This window comes from Sardina pilchardus, chromosome 16, assembly GCF_963854185.1.
Source record: "Sardina pilchardus chromosome 16, fSarPil1.1, whole genome shotgun sequence".
Lineage (NCBI taxonomy): Eukaryota > Metazoa > Chordata > Actinopteri > Clupeiformes > Clupeidae > Sardina > Sardina pilchardus.
This window is the reverse complement of record NC_085009.1, coordinates 125,725-140,541: the sequence shown is the minus strand read 5'-3', so window position 1 is coordinate 140,541 and position 14,817 is coordinate 125,725. Positions and strand designations below refer to the sequence as shown.

Here is a 14,817-nt window from a genome sequence, read left to right as displayed (position 1 = left end):
GTCTTTTTTTTCTTTTCTCGAGAGTAATACAGGCACTTCCTGAAAACCTTTTTACTCGAATTTGGGCTTGAATCGAAGCTCTGGATGTCTGCCAACTAGTGGTGGAGAGTACAAAGGCGATTTGTCACCCTACTCGGATCTACCGTCTGTTTTAATCAGTGATGTTGCTTGTCGCCGTACGGCGCCTTGGGCGGTTAGAGGGTTAAGACAAAAGGCATTATTTTATTTAAAAGTTTTGCGATTTTTTTATGATTGCGATGTCTGCTGAAAAGAAAAGTTAATATGTGAATTCGTGGTTCAGCGCACACAAAAAACACACACACGCACACACACACACACACATTTTTACATTTACATAATAGGGCTCGGGCACACGCCTTGCATTCTAGGAATATCGCCGCCATTTGGTAGCACACTGAATATCCATTCATTCAGATGCACAAGACAAAAGCAGAAATATGGTAGCGATTTATTCTTTTCCTCTTGCGATCGTGGGTTGCACTGTTACACCCCACTACACAGCAACATACGACCAAGAAGGCAAAAACTAAGTAACAGGAACACACTAAAAGGCGGGAGTAAATCCATAGTAATCCATAGTAAACTAAGGAGTGAAGCTGCCAATGTGGCTGTGCCCGCGAAGTTTTGATGTCATGATCCCGAGCCCTAGTGTCAGGAAGTGTCTGTCGAGAGAGAGGGGGGAGGGAGGCAATTGTCCTCAATGCCTTATATAGGTAGGCTATAATGTCTAGTGAACTGGTTAGACAAGTGTGGGGGAGGGGGAATGATCGCACAAGACAATTGCTCTTCATGAAATGGGTAGTCTCACAGATGTTTGTCGATGTTTAAACGTAGCCTACTACATCACTTGCGAAATTGGACCTGGCACATAGCCTAATTATTAGGCTACTGGATTTAATATAGCAAGTCCATAGACTTTGTTCATCCTATATTAGCCTATATTAAAATGTAATGTGCTGCGGGGAGGCATTGGGGAAGTCAGTTTAAGTTGTCCTGTAACAATTTGCCTCTTATTATAATCAAGAGTATACAGCCACTACGCACATAATAGTTACGGGCGGATGCGAGCAACCCCATGCAAAAGAAGGCCTTAAGTTAACGGACTGAAGGCCTGTTTACATGTCAAACATGTGTAACCCCTAGGGGGGAGTGTTGAGTAAATTACGGGTTTAAACCTGAATTTGGATGTTAACCCCCAAGATGACCAGCAGGCTTTCCCAATAAAGAGAAATAAAAATGGAGAGAGAGAGGGACTGGAGTATTATCAAAAATAAAGACAATGTTTATTGTATTTTAAACAACATACACAATACGACAGACAGTAGGCCTTCAGGGCAACAAATTCACGGTGGAGGGCAATAAAGGTCACAGCAAAAGGTGTTTGGATGAATAGCACACGGTAAACTTCAGAAATGACGAGTAAGCAAACACTCGATAAACAGCACATCAGCCACACACAAATCGGTGGAAATCACTCTCAGCAAGCCAATGGCCACACAAGATTATTGTCCCCCCCTCCCAGAATATTGCACTGACCCAATGGCCTAAATAAATAGCACATACAATAGACATACAAACATTGAACAGTAAGGACAGCCCCTCTAGGCAACAAGGTGGCTAAGCCACACGCTCACACAAAAGCTACTAAAATCAAAGCACAGGAAAAACAGTGGCTAAGGCAGCGGATGATGGTTCTCCTGCAAGAAAAACATGGCCATAATGTCATAAAAATACAGACATAGCAGACTAAAGCTGTTTGCCAGCGAACTGATTAAATTACTCCCAGCTGCAATGGTCTACTATTGGCTATGATCAATGAACAGGGCGAGAAGCTAAAGTAGCATACGTTACCAACCTGGAGAAACGCAGGCCGCCGTGCTGAGCCGGAAAACTATTGTGGTTTTCGGTCACGTCGTGGACCCGCTTTTACAATACGTTCACAGGCAAAACTACAATACAAAACAGTATCCAATCGTAAGCACTCCGCAATAAACAAACAACCAAACGTGAGGGAGAAAGGAATCCATGAACTTACATCCACTGCACAACAAACACGCAATTGACTCGTAACGACCTCTCACTCTAGGTGGCCACTGTGAACAAAATGCAAATAAACGTGACTCATAAGGGCAACTGCCTATGGCTAAAGTGCGGACAGGTTGCACATACGTAAAAGCAGGGAACTTACGTTTTTGTTGAAACACACGGGCCCACAGCCAAAAAGTTTGTCAGGCGAAGTTTGGACACAAACACACACTCCAGTGAAGGATCACAGGCACCAAGCCAGGGTTCACTCGCACAACAAAAGAGCTCCTGTGTAGGCTACAGCCAAGTAACGAAAGGCACTAATCAAGACACCGGAAGACACGGCTATATTTAACTGGGCAGCGCCAAGTGGCACCCACCTGATCCAATCAAGGTGCAATTCTAATCGTCTCCGTCCTACCCATTACATTCACCCCTCCTTGAATGTCACCGTCCCGGTGACTAGGACAAGGGTCAAACCCATGGCCTGAACACAGCACTATGTGAGTGGATAGTCAGATCGCCCTCTGCAGGAGCCACCAAGGGTTGCCCAACAGTCGTACAAGGAAGGTTATGGGGATTAGAGTGGTGCCCTGCATTTCTTCTAACAGATTTTCTTAGAGCCAAACTATTGGCAGATGTTAATGACTCAACCTCAGAATCTAAAAAATCAGCTGTTGGACTCTGTTCAGAGGTGGTAGGGCCCAGCTGGTCTAGAACGACTGGCTGCTGCGTTGTAACGTCGGAAGTAGTAGATGGTGTTAGTCTACTAGCGGGAAGGGTCACTGTCGGACTCTGTACTGGTGTGTTCGGGCCCGTCTGTTCTAGAGCAACTGGCTGCTGCACCGAGAGATCAGAAGGGGTAAGTGGTGTTAGTCCACTTACTGGAGGGGTATCAAAAGCCACTAATACCCCCGAGCCATCATCATCATCCATACTGCCATTAAAGTCACCCATAAGGTCATAGACATCATCTACTGCGGAGCCCGCCGGGCTTACACTAGGCATTTCAACCACAGACAAGAGATGGGGTGGGTCTGGATCAGTTGGGAGGGGACGCAGTTCCTTTCGGTTGATGTTCTTTGCGGGACCTGACTGACCTCTCGGCTTAATGCTATAAAGTGTGCCAACCTCATCAAGACACCCAACAATCTCATACACCACATTTTCCCAGCGGTCACTGATCTTATGGCGGCCATGCGGGTGACTGCGGCGGTACACTAATGTACCCGGAGGCAAGATGGGCAAGGGGACCGACTGGTTCTTGGCTCGTTGTTGAGCTGCTGCCTCTAACTGGGTTCGGGCCTGGCTATAGATTGCCGAAAGGTGTTCCTGGTGTTCTCGGACCCACTCCACAGTGGTCAAGTCTGAGGGATGGTCACTTATACCCAACAAGGAATCAAGCGGAAGGGTGGGTTTACGTCCAAACATCAGTTCATACGGGGAAAACCCCGTAGACTGGTGGGCTGTGGTGTTATAAGCAAACAGGACTTTTGGCAGATGGTAGGGCCACCGCTTCTTCTTATCAGGGGGTAAAGTGCGGAGCAAGTCGTGCAGGGTGCGATTAAATCTCTCGCACTGCCCATTACCCTCTGGGTGGTAAGGACTAGAACGGGATTTACGGATTCCATAGACTCTGCACAGATGTTGAAAAAGCTCACCTTCAAAGTTACGCCCCTGATCTGTATGGATGCGTTGCGGGCCATAAGTGTAAAACCACTGTTCCGTCAAGACTCGAGCTACTGTTGCCGACTTCTGATCTACTGTAGGATATGCTTGTGCGAATTTGGAGAACACATCTGTGACGACCAAAAGATTCTCCTTTCCATCACTGGATTTCTCTAATGTGGAAAAGTCAATGGCTACTATTTCCAGGGGCCTCGACGCCAATAGGCTACCCATAAAGGTCCTCAATTTTGGCTGGGTTGCCTTGGCTACCATACACCGCCGACATTCGCGACACCAACGATCAACGTCTTTACGCATTAAAGGCCAATAACAACGTTGACGAACAAGGCTAGTTGTGCGTTCTGCCCCCTGGTGGCCGTGGCTGTCGTGCAGAGCCGTGAGCACCTCTGCCATCAGGCTCTGAGGCAGTAATAACTGCAAGACTTCCGTAGTGCTACCAGGGGCATGTGTTTTCCGGTACAAGACGCCTTCACGAACAACTAAATCTGCCCATTGACGAACAAGCTCTACGACCGCAGGAGACTCATGAGCCCTTTCCAAGGCTGTAGGGGGACTACCCCTCTTCCAATATACTAGGAAGGCCTTTAGGACAGGATCCTCGGCCTGCAAAAGTTGGAGGTTGGCCCTGGTCCTCGTTGGACAAGCATCTATGGCCTGCACATCAATCGATGGAGACGCGACTACACTCTTGATCTCAACTGGTACAGAGATACCTGAAGCTACCTCTTCCATGGATGCTGGAACTGGCGGCTTTGGCAGACGCGATAAGGCATCCGCGTTCTTATTACATGCACCAGGACGATATTCGATGGTGAAGTCGAAGAGAGCTAGTTGCGCAGCCCAGCGTTGTTCGACGGCACCTAATTTAGCTGTTCGTAAGTAGCAAAGTGGGTTGTTATCAGTCAGGACAGTAAATTTGGCGCCAAGCAGATAATCTCGAAACTTGTCTGTTACTGCCCACTTGAGCGCTAACAGTTCAAGTTTCATGGCTGAATAATTATTCATATTTCGCTCAGTCGGGCGCAAGCCTCTACTTGCATAAGCGACTGGACGACGCTGCCCCCCATCCAGTCCCTGGGATAGAACTGCGCCAAGCCCAAGCCCACTCGCATCTACTTCAAGCACAAACGGTTTGCTGAAGTCAGCATAGCTCAATACGGGTGCGCTTATCAGTTTCTGTTTTAGAGTTTTAAAAGCTTGATCGCAGCCCCAATCCCAGTGGTCCCGCAGGTTGGTGTTACTGCCTGTCCTACTCCTCTTAGGGTTTGGCTGCAGTTTGGCGACCAATTTATGAAGAGGGGCTGCATACCTCGCAAACCCCTCCACAAAACGCCGATAGTATGATGCAAAGCCCAAAAATGATCTTAACTCTGTCACTGTAGATGGAGTGTCCCACTCTCTGACTGCCTTGACCTTATCAGGGTCTGTAGAGACCCCAGAAGCTGAGACAACATGACCCAGGAACTTTACTTCAGGCTGAAAAAAGTGGCATTTTTTTAATTTGAGCTTGAGTCCGTGATCGCGCAGACGACTAAACACCAACTCCAGGCGTTCTAGGTGTTGTTTGAACGTGGATGAGAAGACCACCACATCATCCAAGTACAGGAGGAGGGAGTGAAAACGCTGATCACCGAATATTCTTTCCATTAATCGCTGAAAAGTCCCAGGCGCATTACATAATCCGAAAGGCATTCTTTGGAACTCAAATAGACCAAACGGCGTGCAAAAGGCGGTCTTAGCGCGGTCCTTCTCAGCAACTGACACCTGATTATAACCGCTCGCTAGATCAAGCGTGGAAAAGAGAGATGCGCCTGTGAGGGCATCCAAAGACTCCTCAATCCTCGGCAGAGGAAAAGCATCTTTCCTAGTCTTTGCGTTTAATTGTCGGTAATCGACACAAAGGCGAATGGATCCATCTTTCTTTTCCACAACTACGATGGGCGAGGAGTAAGGACTACAACTCTGTTTCACAACTCCCTGCTCTAGCAATTCTTGGATGTGCGTCTTCACTACATCGTACTGGGATGGTGGAAGTCGCCTATAGCGTTGCCGCACTGGTGTATCATCAATCAACGGAATCTCATGCTCCAGTAAATCGGTACAACCCAAAGGCCCTTCACTGCAGCTAAACGTGTCACTATACTTTTGAAGTAGAGACTTGGCTTCGCCTTGCTCAGGTTCAGTCAGATTAGGCCAAGAAAGGTCTGCAAACTCAACTAAGGGTGCTGTAGTAACCTCCACTGATCGGATAAGTGCGATGGGGCCTTGAACGTCATTTTCTTCCTGAAAGCAGAAGGACTTACTAGCAGAACATGCTGCAATCAGGTGTATTTCCCCCAACAGGGTGCGAGGTTTTACCCACCGATCTTCAGTACCCACGTTCACCACCGGCACGTCCACGGTGCCATCTCTGACAGGAAGCAGCGAGGTTGGAATAAGTAAGTCTGGTGGCAACTGCCACCCTGTCCCTACTGGTTCCAAAAGCACAGAAGAAATCAATGGGCCGAGTCCCTGTCTACAGGTAGCGGGCACAAGCTTTAAAGAGCCAGCTGGGACACAGGTGGAAGACCCAGGAGCAGTCAAAACCCTGCCCAGAACACCGGAAGTGGAGAGGTCCTCGAGGCGTTGGCACGCTAATAAAGCATGTTCCCAAACAGTTGGGACTGTCTGTGTGGTAGAAGTAAATAGACGGGTACCGTCTTGGCAGAAGAATTCCCGCAGGCAACAACGGAGGACATTCATCCCAATCAACCCTGGGACAGACTCCTTCTTCGCTTTGGGTGCAGAGCCCAGTGGGTCTTGAACCACCAAGACACCTACAGAAGGAAGCACTCTTCCCAAGACTTCTACATCCAACTCAAAGTACCCTCGGTATGGAATGTCTAACCCGTTGGCCGCTTTTAACTGTAGCCAACCACAGGAACGTAACCGGTCATGCCCCAGGACGCGGAAGTGCTTATTAAAAAACGACTCTGTGATGGTGGATACCATAGAACCAGTATCTATAAGGCAGGTAACAGTGACACCTCCCATTCGAACATCTGCCACAGGACACTCGCCTATCAATGTAGAAGGGCATGGCAAAGTAGATCTAAATGAATTTGAGCCGATCAAACCCCCTTCTAGTGCTTGACTCCATGCACTAGAGGGTGCTAGTTTCCCTGCTGCCCACTAACGGAGCCACCCCGCCCATTCCCTACCGCCGGCCTGGACATAAACCCACTACGTGACGCCTGTCGTGAACCAACCTGGCAGTCTCTCGCCATGTGGCCTACCTGTTCACACCGTAAACAAATAGGTCGGCCATCTGCGTCAAAACGGAATCGCCTCTGAGAATTAGCTGGCCTATTCGATAAATTAGATGGCCCAGGGCCAGAGGACAAATGTTGGAGGATGGTATCCAATTGGGCCTGTTGCCTGCGTAGGCAGTCTTTAAGCTCAGTCAGATCATCTTTTGGTGTTGCTACCACGGCCTGGGCTTCTGCCTGCCATTCTCCCGCTAACCCTGGACTAGCATCACACGAAAAAGCCCTTGCACGAACAGGACGGGCCCCCTCTCCATCCTCAGCCCATCGAAATGCCTCACGACGCAAATCCAAAAACGAGGACTCAGGATTAAGGCGGATATATTGTCTTAACTCTCTGCGCAGCATTTTATCCCTAACATTTTCCACGAACTGGTCACGGAGGACAGAGTCAGGTTTAGCAATGGCATTTTTATGTTTACGTTTAACAACCTCCATCAACGACATTAGTGAGTGTGAAAATTCACGCAACGTTTCTCCCTCCCGTTGGCGGCATTGGAAAAATTTCTGTTGAGCGTCAATATAGGAATGGCTACAACCAAAAGTCTCGGTCAAAATGGAGAAAATCTGTTCCGGCTCAGCTCGTTCTGCATTTGGGCGAAGTTTAATTTCTAACTTTGCTTCCCCGTCCAAGAGATCATATACAAAATGTGCTTGCTCGCTAGTGGACATGTGCCTAACCTGTAAACATCGACGGACCTCCTCAATCCATTCTTCTACTGGAGGGGCCTCCGAACTACCAGCAAACCTAGGGTATTTACGTTCTCGAGGGACATAAACATACCTTAATCCCTGTTCTACCTCCCGAGTAGGTGCTAAATTTCCCTGTCGTAGCCTTTCATTGTCAGCTTGCAACTGCCTAAGCTGCTCCGTTAGCTGCCCGACCTGTTCCTCCAATTCCTGAGACATTGTAAACAGGGCAAGACCAGAGAGGGAAGAAAAAAAAAGGTTGTGATTATTAGTATTATTAATTTGTTTGTTTTTAGATACAAATTACTTCACTTGCAGCAGTGTTACTGTCCATGCACAATCCTCAACCACTGTTTTTCCTGTACCACCTTCACACTCAAAACAAAAACAAGCAAACACGCATACACGACATACACAAAAATGATTCTTACACCAGTCCCAATCAATCCTGCCCCGACTACGCCAAATGTAACCCCTAGGGGGGAGTGTTGAGTAAATTACGGGTTTAAACCTGAATTTGGATGTTAACCCCCAAGATGACCAGCAGGCTTTCCCAATAAAGAGAAATAAAAATGGAGAGAGAGAGGGACTGGAGTATTATCAAAAATAAAGACAATGTTTATTGTATTTTAAACAACATACACAATACGACAGACAGTAGGCCTTCAGGGCAACAAATTCACGGTGGAGGGCAATAAAGGTCACAGCAAAAGGTGTTTGGATGAATAGCACACGGTAAACTTCAGAAATGACGAGTAAGCAAACACTCGATAAACAGCACATCAGCCACACACAAATCGGTGGAAATCACTCTCAGCAAGCCAATGGCCACACAAGATTATTGTCCCCCCCTCCCAGAATATTGCACTGACCCAATGGCCTAAATAAATAGCACATACAATAGACATACAAACATTGAACAGTAAGGACAGCCCCTCTAGGCAACAAGGTGGCTAAGCCACACGCTCACACAAAAGCTACTAAAATCAAAGCACAGGAAAAACAGTGGCTAAGGCAGCGGATGATGGTTCTCCTGCAAGAAAAACATGGCCATAATGTCATAAAAATACAGACATAGCAGACTAAAGCTGTTTGCCAGCGAACTGATTAAATTACTCCCAGCTGCAATGGTCTACTATTGGCTATGATCAATGAACAGGGCGAGAAGCTAAAGTAGCATACGTTACCAACCTGGAGAAACGCAGGCCGCCGTGCTGAGCCGGAAAACTATTGTGGTTTTCGGTCACGTCGTGGACCCGCTTTTACAATACGTTCACAGGCAAAACTACAATACAAAACAGTATCCAATCGTAAGCACTCCGCAATAAACAAACAACCAAACGTGAGGGAGAAAGGAATCCATGAACTTACATCCACTGCACAACAAACACGCAATTGACTCGTAACGACCTCTCACTCTAGGTGGCCACTGTGAACAAAATGCAAATAAACGTGACTCATAAGGGCAACTGCCTATGGCTAAAGTGCGGACAGGTTGCACATACGTAAAAGCAGGGAACTTACGTTTTTGTTGAAACACACGGGCCCACAGCCAAAAAGTTTGTCAGGCGAAGTTTGGACACAAACACACACTCCAGTGAAGGATCACAGGCACCAAGCCAGGGTTCACTCGCACAACAAAAGAGCTCCTGTGTAGGCTACAGCCAAGTAACGAAAGGCACTAATCAAGACACCGGAAGACACGGCTATATTTAACTGGGCAGCGCCAAGTGGCACCCACCTGATCCAATCAAGGTGCAATTCTAATCGTCTCCGTCCTACCCATTACACATGCATTAAATCTAAGAAACGAAAAACACAAATATCATGTATTGTGTCGTAAACAGTTAATGACTTCGTGGCCACTATGCGCAACTGCATCGCGCAGTGAGCTGAAGGATAGGAGGACCGACACTTATTAACACAAAGCTTTGTAAAGCACTAACAACCACCCCTCAAAGTTCATTGTCCATAAGTCCAAACAATAAGTACAAAAATCCGACAATCCAAAACGATAGCGAGATCTCCCAGAAACGAAAAACAAGTTTGTTGAGTAGCCTAGTCCTTCCAACAATCTCAGCTTTTGCGTTTGTTAGCCTAGATAAAAGGCATCCTGTCCTGCTGTATTCCAATGAGAAAAAATCATCCACAAGGTAGGCTAAGGGTCACGGTAATGCAGCATGCAGGAATCTATCGCACAAAACGAATGAATGGGTTATATCGGCCAAAACGAATGAATGGGTTGGGAGAGTCGTCTGGCTGTGTCAGCAGACTGCAGTCGGTCTCGAGGGGTTAAATAGCGCACGTACTTGAATTTTAATCTGAAGAAGACCACACGGTCGAAACGTCATTCCTTTGTGATAAAGAAAATCAAATCAAATCAAAAAAGAAGGATTTCAAGTGTGCGAACCTTTTTCCATTTTTTATGATTTAGCCTACTCTTGTTCTGCACCTTGACCGGGGATGTGCACAAACTTTTTTATTACACTTGAATTTTAAACCAACTCTTCTCTAGCCTATACCCTATAGCCATACTTTAATAATCAGATGTTATGCTCATTTTTGTAGGCTACACCTCACCGGCAAGCACGCACGCAAATGCTGCTTTTGCACATCTACAATATTGGCCAGGCTATATAGAATAGGCTTTTAGGACTGTATTTTGCCTTCGTGCAACTTTAGTTGTGCTCAATCTAAATTATTGTCAGTAAGAATAGGTCATATTACCAAATGGCGAACCTCGAAAATTATTTAGGATATAGAGCCGTGTCCATTACGCATGCAGTTATTTTTTAGGCTATTGTTTTATTTGAGTGTCTTTGTCTACCATGGCAAACATAGTTGAAACGTTCGCTCTAAACTTATGTATTTCCAATCGGCTTTCACAATCAGCTACAGCTGCGCGGCGCGGCGCAGATGATCTCCATGAAAACTTGCAATGTCTTTACAGAACTGCTTTCACTTCCTCGAGTCGCGAAAGCAACATGCACAACAACCGATATTTAGCAAACACATGTATTTCTAGCTCTCAAAACCGATGAGGTCCAGATCTCAGTGGCCTCATGGCTGCCTACAGCCATGCATAGTAAGCCTAATGATAGGCTAATAGTTATGACATTAATAGCCTATTAATGACCTCATGTCGGAATGGCACGTTGTTTGAAAAAAAAAAGTTAAATAGGCCTAGGCCTACCGCCGAGTGGGGATATGTCGGAATGAACAGCGGATACCAAGCTGATTGCTGACAAATTTGCCACACAATTCGGGAGAAGCAGCGGACAGGAGCGCCACCACAAGCAAGCACTTCTAGCTATGACTAAAGTGTCTAAGTAGGCTAGTCCTACTAATATTACATTTGATTGGTAGCATGTTTGTAGTGCGCCAGTTTACCCACCCCTACATCAAAACAGCTTAGAATCAATCAAAGAATCAGCTGTGTCGGCGTTAGGCTGTAGGCGATTTTCTATAACCATTTCAACTGTCAATTTCAACAATGGTTTATTGAAACGTCGTTTGATTAATTTTGCCAGTCATCACCTTCATTTTAATGATTAAATGAGATTAAGGAGTCGACTATTGACGGATATGCGGTCTTCATCATTAAATGCAGCTGAAATGCGGGATGAAACTTTCTGCCACCTGGTGGTTGTTTGGGTACATTGCCTTAGCCTCGAAAAAATTCGGCTTGACAGCCTGCGGGATCTCTTCGGGAGTCCCGCGGGAGAAGGTGCATTCTCAACCCGTACCCACTGTATATCAGAGCCCTGATTAGAACTCCAATTAGTCCAGTAGGACCTCCACAGCTCCCCCTACAGGAAGACAGGAACAGAACAGGTTGTACAACCACAGCCAGCAAAGGGAGAAAGAGGCGAACCCAGCACAGTAGAGCTGGGGCGTCACATGCATCTGTGTGTGTGTGTGTGTGTGTGTGTGTGTGTGTGTGTTTGTGTGTGTGTTTATGTGTGTGTGTATATATGTGCATGCAGTGTTAGTGTTAGTGCAGAGGAATAACGGAATACATGTATCGGCGTTACGCATTCAGAATACAAATTATGAGTAACTGTTTTCCATTAGTTACAATTTAAATAGTTACCTCCGCCAAGGAGGTTATATTTTCATTGGGGTTTGTCTGTCTGTTTGTTCGTCTGTTTGTTAGCAAGATACCTCAAAAAGTAAGAGGATGGAATTCGATTAAATTTTCAGGGAAGGTCTGAAATTCTCCGTATCACCGTCTGGATTCAGGAGACGGTCATGTTTTTCGCGTGCCGATGTAATGGCATTGTATGGCCACGTGGTGGCGATCTGAATAGTTTAGGTTCAAATTTATGACAACTAAGAAAGAGCAATACAGGCAGAGGTTTGCGATCTCTGAATGCTTTTCTAGTTGTTAGAATACAGTTGATATCCATGACATGACGATACTGTACTTCTCTGTTTCACAAGTTTATTCACTCTCTAAATAGATTAAGGCAACTTCACGCATTTCCCAGAAGCCCCTGAAAGCAATCTATGATGACACTGTTTCCATGTTTAAATTATTGCACTAGCCTCACATTGCACCCGTCAAAACGCAGCCAGCGCGCATTTCGTGCCATCAGAGACTCTGAAATGACTGTTTGCACAGCAAATTAGGACTAAAGTAAATGCTAACTCCTGCTCCTCACTTGCTGTGTTTACATGAGCGCTTTAATTCTGCATAAAAATTCTTTCAGTTTTTAAAAAGACCATGTAAACACTTGTTCCGCATGAAAATGGTTATTCGGAATAAAATCAGAATCAGAATCAGCTTTATTGGCCAGGTTTGCGTAACAAACAAGGAATTTGACTCCGGTTCATCTTTGCACTCAAGTACAACTCTCAATAATAGCATAACATAACAAAACAGTAAAAAAGAATAAGGGCAGTAAGTGATGTATGAAAATAGAGGAATAAATACAGTATGTACATTTACAAATGAATAAATGCTATGGGTGGCCTTGTTGTCCTTGTCAAGGTTTACCATGGTCGTGGACGCCCCAACAGGCACAGACAAGACGCAGGATGCAATATACAATGAAGAGAGTGTGGGAATAGTGCATTATCAGTATGAGGTTTAAAGAAGAATTCCGGTGTGAAATTGAGCTTAACTGTACCGAAACATGTTAAGGTGTACTCACACGTGTTGAAGACGGACCTTCGCTCACCCCCCAGCATTCCGAACTCCGCCGTTTTCAGCCTAGCTTGCAGTAGGCTTGAATCTATTAGATTGGGCATCACGTAGCCTATGCAGCTAAATCGCTATTTTTAAACCATTAAAAAGGTTCCAATTAACTCCACACTGCATTGGTAGACTTCTGAGGGTCCTGACATTTAAAACGAGATACTTAGAACTTTGGAAGTGCACAGGAAGTTTATTTAAAAAGACTGTTTATTCAAGCAGTACCTTCATAGAATCTCTCCGCTGGGCGCCATCTTGTGGTGAAGTCGCGATAAGTCGACTGACGAACACAAACGAACGGGAAAGACAGGGGGACATATTGCAAACATTTTGAGCTTTGTTACTCATCATGCTCATGTAGACAGTATAACTATATATTTCCTATGGAATTACTTTTGCAATATGTTCCCGTCCTTCCTGTTCGTTCATGCTCGTCAGTCGGTTTATCGCGACTTGATTACAAGATGGCGCCCAGCGGAGAGATTCTATGAAGGTACTGCTTGTAAACAGTCTTTTTTTAATAAACTTCCTGTGCATTTCCAAAGTTCTCAGTATCTTGTTTTAAATGTCAGGACCCTCAGAAGTCTACCAATGCAGGGTATGGAATTAGCTTTTTTGGCCATTTTTGCAAAAACACTTGAAATCCTATTCCTAACCCACTTACAGCCACCGAGTTGGAAGCACTGAAATGGAAATTAAACACGTCAATCATCTGCGGAACGGGCAGGGCTCGAAAAACTCCAGCCAATAGTATTCTAAACCCCATACCATCATTTTACAGCTCATTCGTCAATCTAACGGTCTTCCTCTTCCTCCTCTTCCTCCTCCCCCCCGCGCGCGCGCGCGACCCTTTCAAGCTGTTGACCGCGAGTCAGAGCTGAAACGAAACTAACTAGGCCTGCAGCACGTCCCATAATGTTCCCCTCTAGTTGTATGTCACTTCATTTCTATACAAACGAAGGCAGCGGATACCTACGGAAACTCAATCACCCATGCAATAAATACGCTATGTAGCAAAAATAACATTTTACCTGACTCGAAGAGTGTTGTAAACATGAAACCGAAACTTAACCGCTTGGAGCTACAGTGGAATAGGCGAACCAACGGGCCAGTACTAAACTCGGATATTTCAGAAGATAAACGCCCTGGTAAGAACCAAACCAGATTCTGTTCAAATATAAACACCTATGGCTACTGAAAAATGTAAGGAATATCAAATGTTATTTTGGTGTATTAAAATGCATCGTTGTTTTAGAATTTCTGAACGAAAGGGCTGGTAGACTAAGGTGCTTTTACCATAATGTAGGCTATAAAATCATCTACCTTGTCTGATTTGTGGAACTATTACCTACAACCCTTTGGAGTTTGGAGTTGATGTGAGCGATTGTATGGAGACTAGGGCTCATAGTGCTGTAGACGCCAGGTTGGCATTTCATTTAGCCTGGGCATCTGAATTCTCTTTCGTGCATGAATGTGTGTGCGTCCATGGGGACTTGAGGTTGTATATGTTCAAAATATGCCGGCCGTTTTGCGAATTCCGTACCCAACCTTTAACTAATGATTTCTTACAGGTATGTTACGCTAACAATGATAATCAGGTTGATTGGTTTACTTAGCTTATGATTTCTAACAGTTATGGTAAAAATGCTGACAATGCTAACTATGTTAACAATGCTAACTAGGTTGATCAGCTAACTTAACTAATGATTTCTAGAAGTTATGGCAAAAATGTTAACTATGTTAGCAATGCTAACTATATTAACAATGCTAACCAGGTTGATTAGCTAACTTAGCTGATGATTTCTAACAGTAATGTTAAAAGTACTAACTATGTTAACAATGCTAACCAGGTTGATTAGCTAACTTAGTTGATGATTTCTAGCAGTTATG

The 14,817-nt window shown here is 45.3% G+C and overlaps 1 protein-coding gene and 2 long non-coding RNA genes across 3 annotated transcripts in view; 1 reads left to right on the top strand and 2 right to left on the bottom strand.

Annotated features, from left to right (window-relative positions):
• LOC134060204 (voltage-gated potassium channel subunit beta-3-like) overlaps window positions 1–14,817 on the top strand; it is a 143,698-nt gene that overhangs the window by 48,312 nt on the left and 80,569 nt on the right. The gene's annotated exons all lie outside the window — the stretch shown is intronic.
• LOC134060205 (uncharacterized) lies at window positions 1,395–2,503 on the bottom strand. Its single transcript, XR_009935141.1, has 4 exons — window positions 2,210–2,503; window positions 2,057–2,114; window positions 1,877–1,970; window positions 1,395–1,718 (listed from the first exon to the last, which is right to left on the bottom strand). It is a non-coding gene; the product is annotated as an uncharacterized LOC134060205 (long non-coding RNA).
• LOC134060206 (uncharacterized) lies at window positions 8,440–9,499 on the bottom strand. The gene is made up of 4 exons (XR_009935142.1): window positions 9,255–9,499; window positions 9,102–9,159; window positions 8,922–9,015; window positions 8,440–8,763 (listed from the first exon to the last, which is right to left on the bottom strand). It is a non-coding gene; the product is annotated as an uncharacterized LOC134060206 (long non-coding RNA).